This window comes from Cervus canadensis, chromosome 2 (assembly GCF_019320065.1).
Source record: "Cervus canadensis isolate Bull #8, Minnesota chromosome 2, ASM1932006v1, whole genome shotgun sequence".
In the NCBI taxonomy this organism is placed as follows: Eukaryota; Metazoa; Chordata; class Mammalia; order Artiodactyla; family Cervidae; genus Cervus; species Cervus canadensis.
The window spans coordinates 21,034,559-21,056,063 of record NC_057387.1 but is presented as its reverse complement, the minus strand read 5'-3'; the positions used below and the strand labels follow the sequence as shown (position 1 = coordinate 21,056,063).

General features: G+C 39.6%; 1 protein-coding gene across 1 annotated transcript in view; it reads left to right on the top strand.

The window, feature by feature from the left end:
- The window catches only part of CHD1L (chromodomain helicase DNA binding protein 1 like), a 71,243-nt gene extending 63,740 nt beyond the window's left edge, over positions 1-7,503 (top strand). Inside the window, exon 23 of the mRNA XM_043458992.1 lies at positions 7,257-7,503. The gene's annotated coding sequence lies outside the window, so the exon portion shown is untranslated. The remainder of the gene's footprint in view (positions 1-7,256) is intronic.
- Positions 7,504-21,505: the final 14,002 nt, after the last annotated feature.

Sequence of the window (21,505 nt, the reverse complement as noted above, 5' to 3'; positions counted from 1 at the left end):
TGAAGAATCCTTGCATCCCTGGGATAAAGCCCACTTGGTCATGATGTATGATCTTTTTAATATGTTGTTGGATTCTGTTTGCTAGAATTTTGTTAAGGATTTTTGCATCTGTTCATCAGTGATATTGGCCTGTAGTTTTCTTTTTTTGTGGCATCTTTGTCAGGTTTTGGTATTAGGGTGATGGTGGCCTCATAGAATGAGTTTGGAAGTTTACCTTCCTCTGCAATTTTCTGGAAGAGTCTGAGTAGGATAGATGTTAGCTCTTCTCTAAATTTTTGGTAGAATTCAGCTGTGAAGCCGTCTGGTCCCGGGCTTTTGTTTGTTGAAAGATTTCTGATTACAATTTCGATTTCTGTGCTTGTCTTGGGTCTGTTAAGATTTTCTATTTCTTCCTGGTTCAGTTTTGGAAAGTTATACTTTTCTAAGAATTTGTCCATTTCTTCCAAGTTGTCCATTTTATTGACATACAGTTGCTGATAAGTAGTCTCTTATGATCCTTTGTATTTCTGTGTTGTCTGTTGTGATTTCTCCTTTTTCATTTCTGATTTTGTTGATTTGATTCCCCCCCCCCTTTTTTTTGATGAGTCTGGCTAATGATTTGTGTATTTTATTTATCTTCTCAAAGAACCAACTTTAGCTTTGTTGATTTTGGCTATGGTCTCCTTTGTTTCTTTTGCATTTATTTCTGCCTTAATTTTTATGATTTCTTTCCTCCTACTAACCCTGGGGTGCTTAATTTCTTCTTTTTCTAGTTGCTTTAGGTGTAGAGTTAGGTTATTTATTTGATTTCTCTCCTATTTCTTGAGGTAGGCTTGTACTCCTATGAACCTTCCCCTTAGCACTACTTCTACTGAATCCCATAGGTTTTGGATTGTTGTGTTTTCATTTTCACTTGTTTCTATGCATATTTTGATTTCTTTTTTGTTTTCTTCTGTGATTTGTTGGTTATTCAGAAGTATGTTGTTTAGCCTCCATATGTTTGTATTTTTAATAGTTTTTTTCCTGTAATTGACATCTAATCTTACTACATTGTGATCACAAAAGATGCTTGAGATGACTTCAGTTTTTTTTTTATTTACCAAGGCTAGATTTATGGCCCATAATGTGATCTGTCCTGGAGAAGGTTCCGTGTACACTTGAGAAAAGGGTGAAATTCATTGTTTTGGGGTGAAATGTCCTATAGATATCAATTAGGTCTCACTGGTCCATTGTATCATTTAAAGTTTGTGTTTCCTTGCTAATTTTCTGTTTAGTTGATCTATCCATAGGTGTGAGTGGGGTATTAAAGTCTCCCACTATTATTGTGTTACTGTTAATTTCCCCTTCAACCTGTAGCATTTGTCTTACATATTGCGGTGCTCCTATGTTGGGTGCATATATTTATAATTGTTATATCTTCTTCTTGGATTGATCCTTTGATCATTATGTAGTGTCCTTCTTTGTCTCTTTTCACAGCCTTTACTTCAAAGTTATTTTATCTGATAAGAATATTGCTACTTTTGCTTTCTTTTGGTCTCCATTTGCCTGAAATATCTTTTTCCAGCCCTTCACTTTCAGTCTGTATGTGGCCCTAGGTTTGAGGTGGGTCTCTTGTAGACAGCATATATAGGGGTCTTGTTTTTGTATCCATTTAGCTGGTCTTTGTCTTTTGATTGGGGCATTCAACCCATTTACATTTAAGGTAATTCTTGATAAGTATGATCCCGTTGCCATTTGCTTTGTTGTTTTGGGTTTGAGTTTATAAACCTTTCCTGGGTTTCCTGTCTAGAGAAGGTCCTTTAGCATTTGTTGAAGAGCTGGTTTGGTGGTGCTGAATTCTCTGAGCTTTTGCTTGTCTGTAAAGCTTTTGATTTCTCCTTCATATTTGAATGAGATCCTTGCTGGGTACAGTAAATTAGGTTGTCAGTTTTTCTCTTTCATCACTTTAAGTATGTCCTGCCATTCCCTTCTCACCTAAAGAGTTTCTATTGAAAGATCAGCTGTTATCCTTATGGGGATTTGCTTGTGAGTTATTTGTTGTTTTTCCCTTGCTGCTTTTAACATCTGTTCTTTGTGTTTGATCTTCCTTAATTTGACTAATATTTGTCTTGGGGTGTTTTGCCTTGGGTTTATCCTGTTTGGGATGCTCTGGGTTTCTTGGACTTGAGTGGCTATTTCCTTCCCCCATTTTAGGGAAGTTTTCAACTATTACCTCCTCAAATATTTTCTCATGGCCTTTCTTTTTGTCTTCTTCTTCTGGGACTCCTATGATTTGAATGTTGGGGCATTTAACATTGTCTGAGAGGTCTCTAAGGTTGTCCTCATTTCTTTTGATTCTTTTTTCCTCTCTGCTTCATTTATTTCCACCATTCTATCTTCCACCTCACTTATCCTATCTTCTGCCTCAGGTATTCTACTGTTAGTTCCCTCCAGAGTGCTTTTGATCTCAGTTATTGCATTATTCATTATTGGTTGACTCTTTTTTATTTCTTCTAGGTCCTTGTTAAACTTTTCTTGCATCTTCTCAATCCTCATCTCCAGACTATTTATCTCCATTTTGTTTTCAAGATTTTGGATCATTTTTACTATCATTATTCTGAATTCTTTTTCAGGTAGACTCCGTATATCTCCTCTTTGGTTTTGTTTGGTGGGCTTTTATCATGTTCCTTTACCTGCTGGCTATTTCTCTGCCTTTTCGTCTTTTTTTAGGTTGCTGTGTTTGGGGTGGCCTTTCTGTATGCTGGTAGTTTGTGGTTCCTCTTTATTGTGGAGGTTCCTCCCTGTTGGGGGGGGGGGGGCTGGATGAGTGGCTTGTCAAGGTTTCCTGGTTAGGGAAGCTTGTGTTGGTGTTCTGGTGGGTGGAGCTGGATCTCTTCTCTCTGGAGTGCAATGGAGTGTCCAGTAGTGAGTTTTGAGGTGTCTAGGGGTTTGGTGTGACTTTTGGCTGCCTGTATTTTAATGCTCAGGGTTATTTTTCTGCATTGCTGGAGAATTAGCTTGGTATGTCTTGGTCTGAAAGTTGTTGGCTCTTGGGTGGAGCTTGGTTTCAGTGTAGGTATGGAGACTTTTGGATAAGCTCTTGTCGATTAATGTTCCCTGGAGTTGGGAGTTTTCTGGTGTTCTCAAGTTTTGGCTTTCACCCTTATGCTTACAGTAGCCTCAAAACTTCTCCATCAATATGACACCAATGAGAAAACATCTAGGTTAATGGTGAAAAGTTTCTCCACAGTGGGGGACACCCAGAGAGATTCACAGAGTTACATGGAGAAGAGAAGAGGGAGGAGGGAGAAAGAGGTGACCAGAAGGAGAAGAGGGGGAATCAAAAGGGGTGAGAGCAATCTAGCCAGTAATCAATTCCCTATTTGCTCTCCACAGTCTGGAACACTCAGAGAGGTTCACAGAGTTCCATAGGGAAGAGAAGAGGGAGGAAGGAGATTGAGGTGACCAGGAGGTGAGGAGGGGGAGTCAAAAGGAGAAAGACCAATCTAGCCTGTGATCAGTTCCATAAGTGTTCTCCACAGCCCAGAACACCCAAAGAAATTCACAGTCTTAAGTACAGAAGAGAAGGGGGAGGGAGGAGATAGAGGTGACCTGGGGGAGAGAAAGGAAAATCAAAATGGGAGAGAGCAGTCAAGCCAGTAATCACACTCCTAAGTAAAAATGGGTACTGAAGATTGGATTCTTAAAGGTACAGAACTGATAACAGATACCAAAAAGCAAAGATTAAAAATCTAGAATAGAGGTTAGGCTCTCAAAAATACAATATTTTTAAAAAGTACAAAATCGCAAAAGTTATAAAAAAAAAATTTGAAATTTCTTTAAAAATAGGGTCTTTTTCTTTTTTGCATCGTAATAGGTTTTAAAATGAAAAAGTAATAACTTAAAAATTAAAATTTTTTTTTAATTAAAAAATGATAATAGTAAAATACATCTAGGAATTTCTCTGGAACTGTTGAGGGCAGTGTGGGGTCAGTTCAGTTTAGATAGTTCCTTGTTCCAGCTTTTACTTCTTTTCAATGTCTATATGTCCCTTCCAGTGTAGCCAGTGCTAACTCCAGGGTTTTAATCTGTTGCACCTGTCACTTTCAAAGCAGTTCCCTCTTTGTTTATTTTGGCTTCCTCGGTTTGCAAGTCTCTTCAGTATCTAATTTCTGCCCTGACACAAAGGTGGTCACTTATTTAGGGTCACTTGTTCAGTTGTGCTGCAGGGAGGAAGGAACACTGCAAACAGATGTCACTGGTGTGTGTGAGGAGTGCTCGCAGTGACTGGGCCGCACTGTGTTCGCCCCACTCATGGCGTGTGTGCTTTCCCCTGTCTACACTGCTCGGGCTACAGGCTGCTCTGCAGGGGCACTGTCTAAGGCAGGCCCTGGGTTGCGTGCACTTCCCAGATCTAAGCCACTCAGGTTCAGGTCCTCAGGTACTCCACAGAGGTGCAGATTTGGTTGGGCCTGCGTTTTGTGCCCTTCCCAGGTCCCAGCAGCTCAGGCGACCAAGTGCTTGGCCAGCACAATCTCCCCAGGTGCGGTGTGTCTTATCACCTCCCCCATCCCAGCCGCTTGGTTTCCTGGGTACGCAACAGGAGCGCCGTCTCAGGTGGGCTGTGTTTCTCCTCCAGTGTGACCCTTCTGGCGGATGTCAACCATCCAGGATCCCAGGAAGACTTGGTTAGCAACTGGGAGCCTGTCAGGAAGCATTTAACAAGAGGCTTCCTGTGTGCTGTTTTGGATCTGTCAGGAACCCTCTGGCCCTTATTAATTCCTGAATATTCAGGAATTAAGAGGAGAGGCATGCCTTTCCCGGGGCTGAGGGATCCAGGCATTTTTCATTATGGTGATAAGTACCCTGTTCCTTCTTATGAACCATATGGTAAAAGGTGATTGTTTGCAACTCTCTTTGATAGGGATCTTATGTTTTTTAAGTCTGGAATTTTAATCTTTATCTTTGCTGAGAATAACTACCTTGTAAGGCAGTATATATGCACACGCCACGTTGATTAAAACACCTTTGCTCCATCAGAGCTTGAGTCCCTGTGTCTTTCTTTCTATTCTTTCTCTCTCTATTTCTGGCTAATTCCTTGGAGCACGGAGGCCCGCTGAGCTCACTTTGTTGCCCGGGCTTCTAAGACTCTCTCGAGAAGGCACACTGTGCCTTCACCCACTCGAGAGGGCGCCTGGTGCCTACGTGCAGCAGCGTGAGCCCTAAGAATAGGACTCTATTGGCTTCCACGTAAACCAGGGGATATCACCCTCTTTCTCTCTCTTACTTTCTTATCGTTGACTCCGGACCACAAGGTTCCAATTATTATTATTAAAGGACCAATAGGAGCCTGCTCACAGTTTGGTAGAGGATGCCCCTTGCCTTCCGGCTCTGACTGTCGCCTGCCCGCCTCCCTGCCTTCGGCGGGGTATGGGCCAGTCCGCTGCTGGCTAGCTCTCCCCTGGTATTTAGTCAGTCCTTTGTTCTGTGAGCGGGCCGGCAGTGCCTTAGGTTAGAGCTTTTCGAGGCAAAGTTTTCTCTCTCTCTTTCCTCTTTTTTTTTTCCCCCCTCTCTGGCTATCCCATGATTTGGGTTGCTATCTCACATTAGCTCCTTCAGATTGCCCTCAGGGCATTCAGGCCCGGTCCTTACCCTAAGCAATGCAGCCCACACCTCCCTATTCAGCCCTTGCTTGCTGGTGGTGGACACAAGCATCTGGACTACTTCTCTGCTGGGAGTTGCAGTTAGGTGCATAATCTGTGGGTTTTACTTATTTATTTTTTTCCTCCTGGTTATGTTGCCCTCTGAGATTCCAAAACTCCCCACAGACCCGGTGAGAGGGTTTCCTGGTGTTTGGAAACTTCTCTTTTACGACTCCCTCCCCGGGACAGGTCTCCATCCCTAACTCTTTTGTCTCTCTTTTTATCTTTTATATTTTGTCCTACCTCCTTTCGAAGACAATGGGCTGCCTTTTCTGGCTTCCTGGTGTCCTCTGCCAGTGTTCAGAAGTTGTTTTGTGGTATTTGCTCAGCATTCACATGATCTTTCAATGAATTTATGGGAGAGAAAGTGAACAGAAAGACTGTTCACAGCCATCCTATTCCTCTGCCATCTTAGGACCACCCCATTCCTTTTTTTTCCTAAAATATTTTAGTTTCATTTTTATTGCCTATCTATTACTCTTACTCTACTCCATACAGTCAAAGCTATGGTTTTTGGCAGCAGTCATATATGAATGTGAGAGTTAGACCATAAAAAAGGCTGAGAGCCAAAGAATTGATGCTTTTGAACTGTGCTGATGAAGATTCTTGAGAGTCCCTAGGACAACTAGGAGTTCCTAAAGGAAATCAACTCTAATATTCCCTAGAAGGACTGATGCTGAAGCTGAAGCTCCAGCACTTTGGCCACCTGATACAAAGAGCCAGTTCATTGGAAAAGACCCTGATACTGGGAGATATTGAAGGCAGGAGGAGAAGGGAGTGACAAAGAAGGAGATGGATGGATGGCATCCCCAAATCAATGGACATGAGTTTGAGCAAATTCCAAGAGATCATGAAGGACAGAGAAGCCTGGCGTGCTGCAGTCCTTGCGGTTTGCAAAGAGTCAGACATGACTTAGCAACTAAACAACAAGAATCTATTACTCTTACCACCAGTCCTTGACACTTGGGTGATTATGATAACTTTAACCTCTTGACTGACATCTTAAGTCTTAGAAGGAGAACTGGAACTCCAACGAGGGAGAACATAGGGAAATTTAACCTAATGCACAAATAAGCTGCCTGGTATTCAAAAGCAGCCAAAGTCCAAACAGGTAAGGTATAAGCAGATGCAAAGAAAACACTTATTTGAAAGCTGTATACCCTCCCGAACAGCTGTACTTCCTTCAGATAGCAAAGTGTGTAAGGCTAGCCATGGAGGTTTTTGAGCATCTGAGAGGGGCACCAGAGCAGGGAACTCACTCCCAAAGGGAGCATAGCTGACCATTTTCAGGGACACAGGTGATATTTTGAAAAAACAGGGGCTTCTTTTTCACCCTATACTGTCCCCCTTGCTCTAGCCACATGGGGTTTTTCTCTGGATCAAGGCTCTGGCCATGACTGTCTGCTCCCTGAGGGGGGCAGGGAGGAGACAACACAGAAGTAGATCAGAAAACTCACTCCCTTAAACATGGGCCCCCTGTTAGTGGCACTCCCCTGGTTTCCCTTTCGACCTCTCCTAGCTCAGAGTCAAAAATGCTGCTCTGCTTTATCTCTATATGTCTTTCCTGTCTCATAATCCCCTTGCTCTTCTCATCAGATGGTGTCACTGTCTGGGAAGGAAGAATGAGAGAAGTTACTACTTTATCCTAAGGGTTCTGTTCCGTTCCTTCTGCAATGTCTTTGACACCACCCGGCCCTCCCCTCTGAGGGGACCAAGATAGGGCCATGAGGATAATATAAGATTTTGTTCACCTGGTGAGCTTTTGTGGAGAAGTTTATACCCTAAACATCAATAAAATTCCCTGCTTATTGAGATAGTGAGGAGCTTAACTTTGAAATTTGCTGTGTGTACCATCTTATATATTTTCTCAATTTTTAATAAACTTTCCTTCATTTTGTAACATGCCTGTGACTTTAGTTTTTGTTCCATCAACCTAAACTACATTCTATTAATTAATCCTTGAATTAGAGCTTGAATCAGCCATTTTAGAGCCCAGCCCATCTCTGGGCCAATGTATTTTCTGTATTTTGCTTGCTACTAAGTGAAGAATAAACTCACTCTAGCATTACTTGTCTTCCTCCATAACTTAATCTTATTTCCCAAAGACATCCCACAGTTGCTTCCTTGGGCCTTTGCTCATTCTAGTCCCTTTCTGGACCATCTTTATCCTCTAAACCTCTTCCCTTATCTCCAGCACCCTATTGTCCCCTGTCCAGTCTAATTCTTTAAGAATCCAGAAAAATCTAATCTCTCTGTACTTGAATTACTAATGATAATTGGATTTGTGGCACTTAATTTGTTAACCTCATATTTTACTCATTGGTATATTTATTTAGTTCTCAGCTAAATCCTAAGGCCTTTGAGAAAAGTGATTTTTTCATTTATTTTTCATATCACACAAATCAATTAGTAAGTACTCAGATATTGAATTGAAGTGGAATGTAACTGGCTAGCAACTGGAAAGAATATTAGACTTCCTGAATACATTGTAAACTCCAGATGGCTTAAGTACTTAACTGTAAAACTTGAGAATGTAGAAAGAAACTTGTCATTTTTAGGGTGTCTGACTAGCAACTGCCCTTTGAAGCTTCTCCCAACTTCCCACTAAAATATCAATGGCATTAAGGTGAAGACTCACAATCACACTGAAAATAAGACAACCAACCAACCAACCAGTCAAATGCCAGAATATGAGAGGAAGTGACACCAGTTATAAGGCAAAGCTGAACTGCGACTTCATTTTAGGAAACAAAGATTGCTTAAAAACCTAGGATCTTCACCAGCTAGAAAATGAGCAGCCATCCTTCTATCCTTTCCTTACGTTAACAAAAAGGTCAACTGCCTCACACGCCCACCCCGTCTCTTCTGTGAATTCTGTCCCCACCAGCCTTCTCAATAATATTATCCTACCAATTACTCTTTCTCTTACATACTGTTTCTTCTTTGACTTAGAATGTTTCCATTGACTATAAACAAGGTCAAGTCACTCATTAAAAGGAACTCCCTAAATCCTTATTCCCTCCCCATCACAGCCAAACCTTAAAAGAGTTGTTCATCTACAGTGTTTTCATTTCTTCACCTCCCATTCACTCTTTAACCCAGATCATTCTGACTTTCTGCATCCTCACTCCACCAAGAGTGTGTTTGGATTAGGGCCTATCTTAATAGCCTCACTTTAACTTAATGCCCCTTTAAAGGCACTGTCTACAAATAGTCATATTTTGAGGTACTGGGGATTAAGGCTTCAACATACGAATTTTGAAAGACACAGTTTAGCCCAAAACACTCAGTGGTTAAATGGGAATTCCTCAAGGCTAATTCCCAGGCCCCACTCTCCTCTCTCCATTCTGAACTCTCTATCAAGGATATTTCATCCACTTAGATCTGTGAGTTAGCTTCTCCGGTCTCCAGCTCAGCTGTTTCCTCGAAATTCCAAGTCTATTATACTCAGCTGCCTACTTGACATCTCTTCTGAATATTTCAAAGGCACCACAAATTTACATACCCCAAGTCAAGTTAATATCAGTCCTTTCCCATTCTTCCAAACAAATATATCTATTCCGTGTAAGGGTGACCTTTGATACTTCATCCCCCATAAATTCAACCTATCATCAAGATCCTGCAATTTAACTTCCTAAGTATCTATTGAATTCATCGACTTTGCTCCTTCTCCACCATCACCTTAGTGTAAACAATTATACTTCACCTGGACAACCACAAAAGCTTTCTGACTCTGTCCTTCTGTTGACTTTAATTCTCCACTCTGACTGTTCACAGCCAGCATAGTCTTCTCAAAATAAAATCTATCCTGTCATCACTCATCTTGAAACTTACTATGGCTTCTCATTGTTCTTCGGGTAAAACCCCAAATCCTTAATATAACTTAGTATGAATATTATGCATCCATCATTTGAAAGTTCCAAACAATTTGGACTGAAAAGAGAGGACATACTAGTTCCTGCCAAAATGTCAAATTAGCCTGGGTACCTTCCAGAATCAACCCTGGAGGAACTAAAAATGGAAGCATGGAATCTAAGAACTAACAACATAGACCTGAAAAAATCCCAGCGGTGTGGAAAGTGTTTTGAACTGGTGTGTAGGGGTAGTTAGTTGATGACTGGCGTGGTTGTGGGAATCTGTTCAGGAAGAGCTGTTCTAATCGTGCCACCAGCCTCCTAATCTGACCTTGCCTTGGATCCATTTTTTCCTGACACCTCTCTGCAGAAATTTGACACAAGGACCCAGATACCCAACTGGGGTAAAATCAGGGCAGGGCAAAAACCTCTTGGGGCCCACAGACTGGGAATGAACAGCCTTGGGTATCTACTCATCTATCCTTTCCCTTTGAATTCCAGGGCTAGTAGAGAACAATCTAGGGAGTGCTCCCTCCCCCCAATACTGTTTTTCTATATGGAAATTCAAAGATGTAGTTCAGACTTAAGGAACTACTAGGTAAAATTAAAAAAATTTTAAAGCATGACCGTGGATCTGTGATGCCTGAGGCTCTCTGCCCTGGGGCTTATTTCCCTCCTCTCTTCTTAAGGATCTAAACTTCTGGGCTGAGAGCTGGACATCTAGTCTTTTCCACTGCATGTTAACATATAGAGTAGTCAAATATCCCTAGGGGAATATAGCTCATAACTGCATATGTGAGGGTTTAAACAGCCTTAGTGGAAAACATTCATAACATTAAAGGAAATTAGAACAGGGACTTAGCTAGTGGTCTAGTGGTCCAGTGGCTAAGACTCTGTGCTCCCAATGCAGGGGACCCAGGTTTGAGCCCTGGTCAAGGGACTAGATGCCACAACTAAGTTTGTCTGCCACAACTAAAGATTCCACATGCTACAGTGAAGATCAAAGATCCTGCATGTTGCAAATAAGACCTGGTGCCACTAAATAAATACTTTAAAAACTATTAGAACAGAAAAACTAAGAATTTATAATAAGCAAAATAGAAATATCAGAGACCTCAAGGAAGATTATCAGCAATATGAAATTGAAATTATATTGAAGAAGTCAAATGAAAATATTACATATGAAAAATAGATGAAAAAAAGAACTCAAGATTGGGTAAATAGTGGAATAAGTAGAGCAGATGAATGACTTAGAGTTTTTTTAAAAAGCTAGACAAACTGAGGAATTCTTCCAAAAGGAAATGGAAGAATAAATAAATGTAAAAATTAAATATAAATAAATGATAGAGACCACTTTCTCATAATCACAGGGAGGAATCAAGATGGCAGAATAGAAAGATGTAGCACTCACCTCCTCCCACAAATACATCAAAAAATACACCAATACATGGAACAGTTCTTATAGAAAACCTACTGAACTCTGGCAGAATATCTCAGACACCCAAAGATGCAAGAATGATCTCCACATAACTGGATAAGATGAAAGAGAAAGGAATCCGGGTGGGACCTACCCCACTGGGAGGGAGCTGGGAAAGAAGAAAGGTTCCTGCACCCTAAGAAGCCCCTTCACAGGTAGGGAGATCAGCCAAGACAGCTTCAGAGGCTCAAACAGAGTACAGCGGCCAGTTTGTGGCAGAAAAGAGAGAGACCTGCATAGATGCTCCATGCTACTGCCCTGAGTTCCCCAGCCTGAGATGCACATCTCGTTCTGCCTACACAGAAGCCAATGCCTGCTATAAAAGGGAAGCACACAGGTTAAGGGGTGTGGAGGGAGGGGTGGGGCCACCATAGGAGCCTCACTCCTTGTGTGCTCACCATGGGCAAGACACCACCACGGATGCCCCATTGTGACGGAAGGGAGGGGCGAGGCCTGCCATAGCAGCCTCTTGTTCAGCACACTCTGCATTAAAAGGATAATTCAGCATGATCAAGTGGGATTTATCCCAGGGATGCAAGGATTTTTCAGTATCTGTTCCCTGACATCAGACTATACTACAAAGTTAACAGTAATCAAGACAATATGGCACAGAAACAGAAATATAGATCAATGGAACAGGACAGAAAGCCCTGAGATAAACCCACACACCTATGGTCACCCAATCTATGACAAAGGAGGCACAGATATACAATGGAGAAAAGACAGTCTCTTCAATAAGTGGTGCTGGAAAAAAAACTGAACAGCTACATATAAAAGAATGAAATTAGAACATTCTCTAACACCATACACAAAAATATACCCAAAATGGATTAAAGACCTAAAATACTAAAAACCATAAAACTCTTAGAAGAAAACATAGGAAGAACACTCTTTGACATAAATCACAGCAAGATCTTTTTTGACCCACTTCCTAGAGTAATGAGAATAAAAGCAAAAACAAATGTACCTAATTAAACTTAAAAGCTTTTGCACAGCAAAGGAAACCCAAAGACAACCCTCAGAATGGGAGAAAATATTTGCAAACAAAGCAACTGACAAGGTATTATCTCCAAAATACACTAACAGCTCATGCAGCTCAGTATCAAAAAACAACCAATCAATGGGTGGAAGATCTAAATAGACATTTCTCCAAAGAAGACATACAGATGGCAAAAAGACATATGAAAGGATGCTCAGCATTGCTGATTATTAGAGAAATGCAAATCAAAACGAGAGTGTGGGGAAAAGGGAGCCCTTTTGCACTGTTGGTGGAAATGTAAATTGATATAGCCACTATGGAGAACAGTATGGAAGTTTCTTTAAAAACTAAAAATAGAACTACCATATGACCCAGCAATCCTACTACTGGGCATATACTCTGAGAAAACCATAATTCTAGAAGACACATGTACCCCAGTGTTCATTGCAGCACTGTTTACAATAGTCAGGACATGGAAACAACCTGAAGTGTCCATCAATAGATGAATGGATAAAGATGTAGTACACATATACAATGGACTATTACTTAGCCATAAAAGGACTAAAACTGGGTCATTTGGCAAGATGTGCAAGGATCTAGTGGCCATCACAGAGAGTGAAGTCAGAAAGAGAAAGACAAATACTATATATTAATGCATATATGTGAACTCTAGAATAATAGTACAGATAAACCTAGTTCCAGAGCAGGATTAGAGATGCAGGTGTACAGAACAGATATGTGGACACAGTGTGGGAAAGGTAGGGTGGAATAAATTGGGAGATTAGATTTAACAGAAATACACTACTGTGTGTAAAACAGATAGCTAGTAAGAACCAGCTGTATAGCACAAGGAGCTCAGCTCAGTGCTCTGTGATGACCTAGATGGGTGGCATGGGGAAGAGAGGTCCAAGACAAAAGGAATATATATATGTATACATATATCCAATGCACCTCATTGTTCAGCAGAAACTAACACAGCATTATAAACCAATAATTCTCCAATAAAACCATGTTAACAAACACAATGAGAAAACGGCCATTTCATTTTAACACTTGAGATAGTATATATGATGAAAATTAAATGTCTACCTCTCTCATAAATTTTATCCCAGAATCATAATATGGTTTGCACATACATGGAAATAAAGTCAACTAACATTTGGATTGTCAGTTAGCAAGAACTGCACAGGTGCTGAACAACAATGCATTAAATGGCCAACCACCTCCCTTACATATATAAGATAATAATACATGGAAAATACATGCCAAGGAAATATAGCAAGAATCGGGATTGGCAAATGTTAATTTTAAATTGAATAGTATTCAAGAAAAGGCATCAAAGAAAACTAACTACACTGATAATTGGTGTAACACAAATATAGCTGTCCTTAACTGTTTTGTACTTACAACTATAATTTCAAATTATTTCTCTTGCTATATCTATATAAATATATATTATAGTTTTATGTCAAGTATACTTCAATAAGGTAAAAATTTTAAAAAGAGAAACCTAACATCACATGAAATAAGATGAACTATACCAAATTATATATATGGCATAGATTGAGGTTATTGTCTCTATATTAACAATATTGAATATCCTTCAACAATATATTGAAGGAGAAAAACATAAGATTATTACCAGAGATCCCAAGAAAATCTTTAACAAACTTCACTATTCATTCTGATTTTTTTAAATACTCAAATTAGGGTGTTTCCTGCTAGCTCACTGGACAGAATAGGAGACTCTTAAAATACTCAAATTAAGAACTGATAGATACAGCCTGAACATGATAAAATATATACACCTTACTCCTACAGCCAATATTTTACTAAATGGGAAAACACTAAGCCATTTTTACTAAGGTCAAGAACCAAGAAAGATACCTATTTCCTCCCTCTACTATTTAATATTGTCCTGGAAGTGGGGCAAATTGAGAGAGTAGTATCGACACATATATATATAGTTGTAGTTTTTGTTCGGTAACTCAACTGTGTCTGACTCTGTGACCCCAAGGACTGCAGTACACCAGGTTTCCCTGTTCTTCACCATCTCCCGGAACTTGCTCAAACTCATCCATTGAGTTGGTGATGCCATTCAACCATCTCATTCTCTGTTGTCCCCTTCCACTCCTGTCTTCTATCTTTCCCATCATCAAGGTCTTTTCCAGTGAGTCAGCTCTTCAAATCAGGTGGCCAAATTATTGGAGCTTCAGCTTTCAGCATCAGTGTTTCCAATGAATATCCAGGGTTGATTTCCTTTAGGATTGACTGGTTTGATCTCCTTGCAGTCCAAGGGACTCTCAAGAGTCTTTTCCAACAGCACAATTTGAAAGTGTCAGTTCTTCAGTGTTCAGCCTTCTTTATGATCCAACTCTCACATCCATCATGACTACTGGAAAAACTATAGCTTTGACTATACCAAACTTTGTTGACAAAGGGATGTCTCTGCTTTTTAATATGCTGTCTAGGTTGGTCATAGCTTTTCTCTCAAGAAGCAAGCATCTTTTAATTTCCTTGTTGCAGTCACCATCCATAGTGATGTTGGAGCCCGAGAAAATAAAGTCTGTCACTGTTTCCATTGTTTCCCCATCTGTTTACCCTGAAGTGATGAGACTGGATGTCATGATCTTCTTTTTTTGAATGTCGAGTTTTAAGCCAGCTTTTTCACTCTCCTCTTTCACCTTCCTCAAGAGGTTCTTTCATTCCTCTTTGCTTTCTGCCATTAAGATGGTATCATCTGCATATCTGAGGTCATTAATATTTCTTCTGGCAATCTTGATTCCAGCCTGTGCTTCATCCAGCCCAGCATTTCGCATGATGTACTCTGCATTTAAGTTAAATAAGCAAGGTAACAATATACAGCCTTGACGTACACCTTTCACAGTTTTGCACCAGCCAGTGGTTCCATGTCCAGTTCTGTTGCTTCTTGACCTGCATACAGGTTTCTCTGGAGGCAGGTAAGGTGGTCTGGTATTCCCATCTCTTTAAGAATTTTCCATTTTGTTGTGATCTACACAGTCAAAGGCTTTAGCGAAGTCAGTGAAGCAGAAAAGTGAAAGTGAAGGGCGCTCAGTCGTGTCCGACTCTTTGCAACCCCATGGACTATAACTGTCCATGGAATTCTCCAGGCCAGAATACTGGAGAGGGTGGCTGTTCCCTTCTCCAGGAGATCTTGCCAACCCAGGAATCGAGCCAGGGTCTCTTGCATTGCAGGTGGATTCTTTACCAACAGAGCTATCAGAGAAGCCAATGAGCAGAAGTAGATGTTTTGTCTGGAATTCTCTAGCTTTTTCTATGATCCAACAGGGGTTGCAATTTGATCTCTGGTTCCTCTGCCTTTTCTAAGTCCAGCTTATTAAACATTTGACAGTTTTTGGTTCATGTACTGTTGAAGCCTAGATTTGAGGATTTTGAGCATGACCTTGCTAGCATGTGAAATGAGTGCAATTGTGTAGTAGTTTCAACATTCTTTGGCATTGCCCTTCTTTGGGATTGGAATGAAAACTGATTGGTTCCAGTCCTGTGGCCATTGATGAGTTTTCCAAATTTGCTGGCATATTGAGTACAGCACTTTAACACTACCATTTGTAAAATAGCTAGTGGGAAGCTACTGTATATCACAGATAGCTTAGCTTGGTGCTCTGTGATGACCTAGTAGGGAGTAGGGCTGGGAGGGAGGCTCAAGAGGGAGGAAATATCTGTATACGTAGCTGATTCATGTTGTTGTATAGCAGAAACACAACCCTGTAAGGCAATTATACTTCAATTAAAAAATGTAACTAGAAAGCAAAAACAATTAGAGACATAAGAATTGGAAAAGATGATGTGAGACTATCTATGTTAAAAGGTATTATGAGAGTTTACCTAAATACTCAGTTATGCATAGGTGCAGGCATGCTAAGTCACTTCAGTCATGTCTAACTCTTTGTGACCTCACAGGCTACCTCACAGTAGCCCTCTAGGCTTCTCTATCCATGGGGTTCTCCACGGGAAGAATACTGGAGTGGCTTGCCATGCCCTCCTCAAGGGGATCTTCCAGACCCAGGGATCAAACCTGGGTCTCCCACATTGCAGGCTGATTCTTTACCATCTAAGTTACCAAATGCAGGTTTACGAAAAATGTCCTCTGAGAAATTAAATGCAATCCAAATAAAAATACCATGTATTTTCACCTAGAGTTTCATACTGAATTTCACAGTACTTAGTGAAGAAGCCCTAAATAAGAAAAGCAGATTTAAAAGTATAGGATAAAGTTTCTATAAATAAGTGTCCTACTGTTACTGGACAATTGAATTGAAAGTCTAAAAATAGGTCCTTGAAATATAATGAAAATGTGTATGATTACAGTAGAATCTCAACTTACTGGAAATGATGAACTTTATAATAAATAGTATTGAGACAACCAGGTAACCACGTGGAAAAAGAAAATTGGAAGCGTATCTCACTCAAGAAAAAAAAAATCAGATCTAGATGAAAAAGACAAATACTGTATGATTTCACTTACATGTGGGATCTAAAAAACAAGTGAACAAACAACAAAGCAGAACCCGTCCCTCTGGCAAACAGATTTGCCAGAGGGAAAGGTGGGTGACAGAAGGAAAGAAATAGTTGAGGGAGGTTAAGATGTACAAATTTCCAGTTATGAAATAAATGAGTCATGGGTATGGAATGTAGTGTGCAGAATAACTGTATAATATCTATGTATGGTGACAAATCAAAGTGATAATTTTGAAATGTGTAGAAATCGAATCACTAGTATAACAGGAACTAACATAGTACTACAGGTCACTTAAACTTCAAAAACAGACTCATAGAAAAAGAGATCAGATTTGTGGTTACTAGAGGCAGGGATAGCAGGATGGGGGTGAGGGAAGGGGGAATTGGGTGAAGGGAGTCAAAAGATATACTTTCAGTTATAAGATAAATACTATGGATGTAAGGTTATTGTTTAGTTGCTAAGTTGTATCCAACTCTATAACCCCGTGGACTGCATACCAGTCTCCTTTGTCCTCCACTATCTCCCAGAGTTTGCTCAAATTCATGTCCATTGAATCAGTGATGTTATCTAACCATCTCTTGTCCTCTGCCACCACCTTCTCCTCTTGCCTTCAATCTATCCCAGCATTAATGTCTTTTCCAATGAGTTGGCCCTTCACATCACTGGAAAAAGTACTGGAGTTTCAGATTTGGCATCAGTCCTTCCAATGAATATTTTGCGTTGATTTCCTTTAGAATTAACTGGTTTGATCTCCTTGCAGTCCAAGGGACTCTCAAGAGTCTTCTCCAGCACCACACAGTTGAAAAGCATCAAATCTTTGGCACTCAGCCTTCTTTATGGTCCAACTCTCACATCCCTACATGACTACTGGAAAAACCACAGCTTTGACTATATGGACCTTTGTCAGCAAAGTGATGTCTCTGCTTTTTAATATGCTATCTAGGTTTGTCATAGCTTTCCTTCCAAGGAGCAGGCATCTTTTAATTCAGCATATTTTTGTTTCCAATGGATGTAAGGTACAACATGATAAATTTAATTAACATTGCTGTATGCTATACTTGAAAGTTGTTAACAGAGTGTATCCTAAGAGTTCTCATCACAAGGAAAACTTACTATTTCTTTAATTTTATATCTATAATAGGTGAAAGTTGTTCATTAAACTTACTGTGATAATCATTTCATGATATGTGTAAATCAAATCATTATCCTGAACACTTTAAACTTATATAGTGTTATATAACAATTATATCTTAATAAAACTAGAAAAAAATGAAAATATATAAACACTAGAAAAATTTGAGAGAATTCCTCTGTAAACTGGGTTTTGAAAAAGCCTAACTATAGCTCAAAATCCAAAAGTGATAAATATTGATAAATTCAAATACTTAAAACCACTCATGACAAAAAATAAGCAAAATCAAGGGATAAAGTGGCAGAAAAATATTATTAATACCTGTGAAATAGAGGACTGACATATACCAAAAACACTTAAATACCAGGGTAGAAATGGCAAAAAATGGACAAGAGATATAAGCAGACAACTTACAAGAATTTTATTAAAATAATCCTAAAAGATATCCAACTTCATGCATGATTAGTGAAATTCAACACTCCCTTATAAACCATTTCTCACTTACCAGATTGGCAAAAATTCAAATGCTTACTGACAAGCTTTTTTAGAGAGATAAGTAAATAGGCACTATTATTATCTTGCTAGTGGAAATACAAATTCCCCTTATATGGCAATATCTAACAAAACTACATATTCATTTACTCTTTGACCAATTCATCCCACTTCTAGAAATATTCCCTGAATATATATGTCTGAAGAAAATATAAATGCTCATGATTTATTTAATCATTATTTTTAATTGCAAAATACTGAAGCCACCTAAATATTCATACATAGAATACAGGATGAAAAATTATGGCACAACCACACAATGAAATAATATGCAGCTATAAAATTTTTAAAAACTAGTTCAACTAATGAAGAAGAATGAGCTGAGTGCCTATTGAATTGGAGTGATTGAGTTACTGATTTCTTTCCACACCTAAGACTTGGAAAGCTTAAGGAAAGCAAGGTAAAGAGGCTTCCTCATAGTAACCTGACTGGAATCAGACAAACAACCTGTCTTACTGACTCACAGGGACAGATACTCTTAGGCCATCTACTATTCCACCACTTAAGGCAGATGAACACAGCTAATTTAAGGAGACAAGAGAAGTAACACCACACCTATGAGGGACCAGCAGCCAGAGAGAGGGAATGATAAGTAAACATTCTGAATAAGCCCCTTACTAACTACAACAGCCAAAAGAGATAGACAACAATTTGAACATAAAAATAATTAGAATACCCCCCAAATATTTCCTGGAACTAACAGTATGGTTTTTGGACTGAAATTTTATAATACATTTTAGGATAGGATGAGACTAAAGGATAGGATGACCTGTAAGATCAAGTGAAAGAAATACTCCAAACTCGAGGTATTATATTAAAAGATGGCATACCCCCCAAATATTTCCTGGAACTAACAGTATGGTTTTTGGACTGAAATTTTATAATACATTTTAGGATAGGATGAGACTAAAGGATAGGATGACCTGTAAGATCAAGTGAAAGAAATACTCCAAACTCGAGGTATTATATTAAAAGATGGCATACATTCTAGTATAAAAATCTTGAACTCCAGGCACAAAGGGGTGTGTGTGTGTGTGTGTGTGTGTGTGTCGCTCAGTGATGTCCGACTCCACGACCCCATGGAATGTAGCCTGCCAGGCTTCTCTGTTCATGGAATTTTCCAGGCAAGGATACTGGAGTGGGTTACTATTTCCTTCTCCAGAGGATCTTCCCAACTCAGGGATTGAAACTGGGTCTCCTGCATTGCAGGTGTATGCTTTACCATCTGAGCTAAAATTCTTGAACACCAGGCACAAAGGTAAATCTTATAAATTCCCAAAGAGAAAAATCAAACTGTTCTTAAAATGAAAAGATGAGACTTGTGTCAGACTTCTCATCTGTACACACACCCAACATACTGCAGGTTCCCAATCCGTGGAACTGATTACATAGATATGAGCACAAATACGTAATGATATGTTTACATATGTGTATGCACAGATGATTTTCGTCACTGAACACTAGAATGATCATACCATTTGTGTACATCTGGTATCTATTCTATTAGAGTTAGCAAAGCTTCTGGCTGGTTGGGTTTTATGTCATACTGATTACTATTGTTTCTAACATCACCCAGTAAAATCTTCCTGGTGGCTCAGATGGTAAACAACCTGCCTGCACAGCAGGAGACCGGGTTCAAGCCCTGGGTCGTCATGATCCCCTGGAGAAGGTAATGGCTTCCCACTCCAGTATTTTTGCCTGGAGAATTCCATGGACAGAGGAGTGTGGCAGGCTACAGTCCATTGGGTCGCAAAGAGTCAGACATGACTGAGCAACTAACACTATAAGATAATCTCACCAGAAATTAGAGTGATCCTGTCTACTGCCAGCAGTTTGCACATCTCTCACACACACACATACAGTGCTGGCAGAGACTTTTTATGTATTTGCTAACCACTTAGACTTGCTCTTTTTTCTATTTACCTTTTTTTCCTATGGTCTAGTCTTGTTAGTCTTGGAGAAGGAAATGGCAACCCACTCCAGTATTCCTGCCTGGAGAATCCCATGGAAAGAGGAGCCTGCAGGCTACAGTTCATGGGATCGCAAGAGTCGGACATGACTTAGCACTATCTTTCTTTCTTTCTTCTTTCTTAGTCCTGTTTATTCTAGCTTTTTATTTCTTTCTTTTTAGGTCAAGGTCTTGGTAATTAGTATTTTCATGAAAATCATCCCTTTTCTTTTTTGCTGTAAAAGTTAAGTGAAAGTGTTAGTTGCTCAGTTGTGTCCGACTCTTTATGATCCCATGGACTGTAGCCCACCAGGCTCATCTGTCCATGGAATTCTCCAGGCAAGAATTTTGTTGTTTGTAAGTTTGGACACTAATATCTCAGATACATGTATATATATGACAGAGAGAGTACGTATGTATGTATGTAAATTAGGTTTGTGGTGACAAAAATCAAACAAAAACAAAACAAAAAACCCAAACTACAGACAAGTATCCACTAACAGAGGAGGGATGGACATATAAATGATAATATTCACATTGTAAAACATTTTGCAGCCATTTAAAAGCTTTATATTATTGCTAAAAACAAACAAGATAAAGAGTTATAACAGGAACTACTAGTTGCCAAAATATTAATTCTTCCTTTCCTCTATTTTCTCCATGTAACAGAATACTGTTTTATTGGGGAATGTATGTGTGTGTGCATGTAATCTATTCAATTAAACAATTACACATTCCAGTGGACTTTGCAGTTAGAAACAGCCATGTAATAACATGTTCTGGCTAGTAATAATATAGGTGGAAGTTCTTAGATGGTCTTTACGAGAAATAGCTCCAAAAACTGGGAGACATCTTCTGCTTCTGATCAGAAACTGAGTCCAGAATTATGCTGCCGGAATAGACAATTAGAAAACCGGAAAAAATATAGAAAAAAACTTTTCAGACATCGGGCAACAGGAAGCTCTGAACTCTGATCTCTGAAAGAAATAAGGTGAAACCTACCATACCTAAGTTTTCTTCTTAGAGACAATTTCTGGGATATGGCACAGGGAAGAAACAAAAAAGGCATGGAAAACTGTTGAGTTAAAAAACAAACAAAAAAACAAGGAATCTTGGATTTTTGCACAGAGTAACTGAGAGGAGGACGACACACAGAAGAGTTACCAAAATATATATAATGGACCCCATGAATCAATAGCTGAATAGGAGCCTGTGTATGGTAGGGTAATGGGAAAGAACAGGTACCAGGCAAAGAACTGTGACTAGGAGAAGGCATATAATCCCTAGAGACCACACTGGGCTGGAGATCATTACTGTCACAGCAGAAAATGAAGAAAAAGGCCTTGACTTAAAAGTGGGTCCAAGTGCCCTTGAGCAATGACTACGATAGACTCATCCTGAA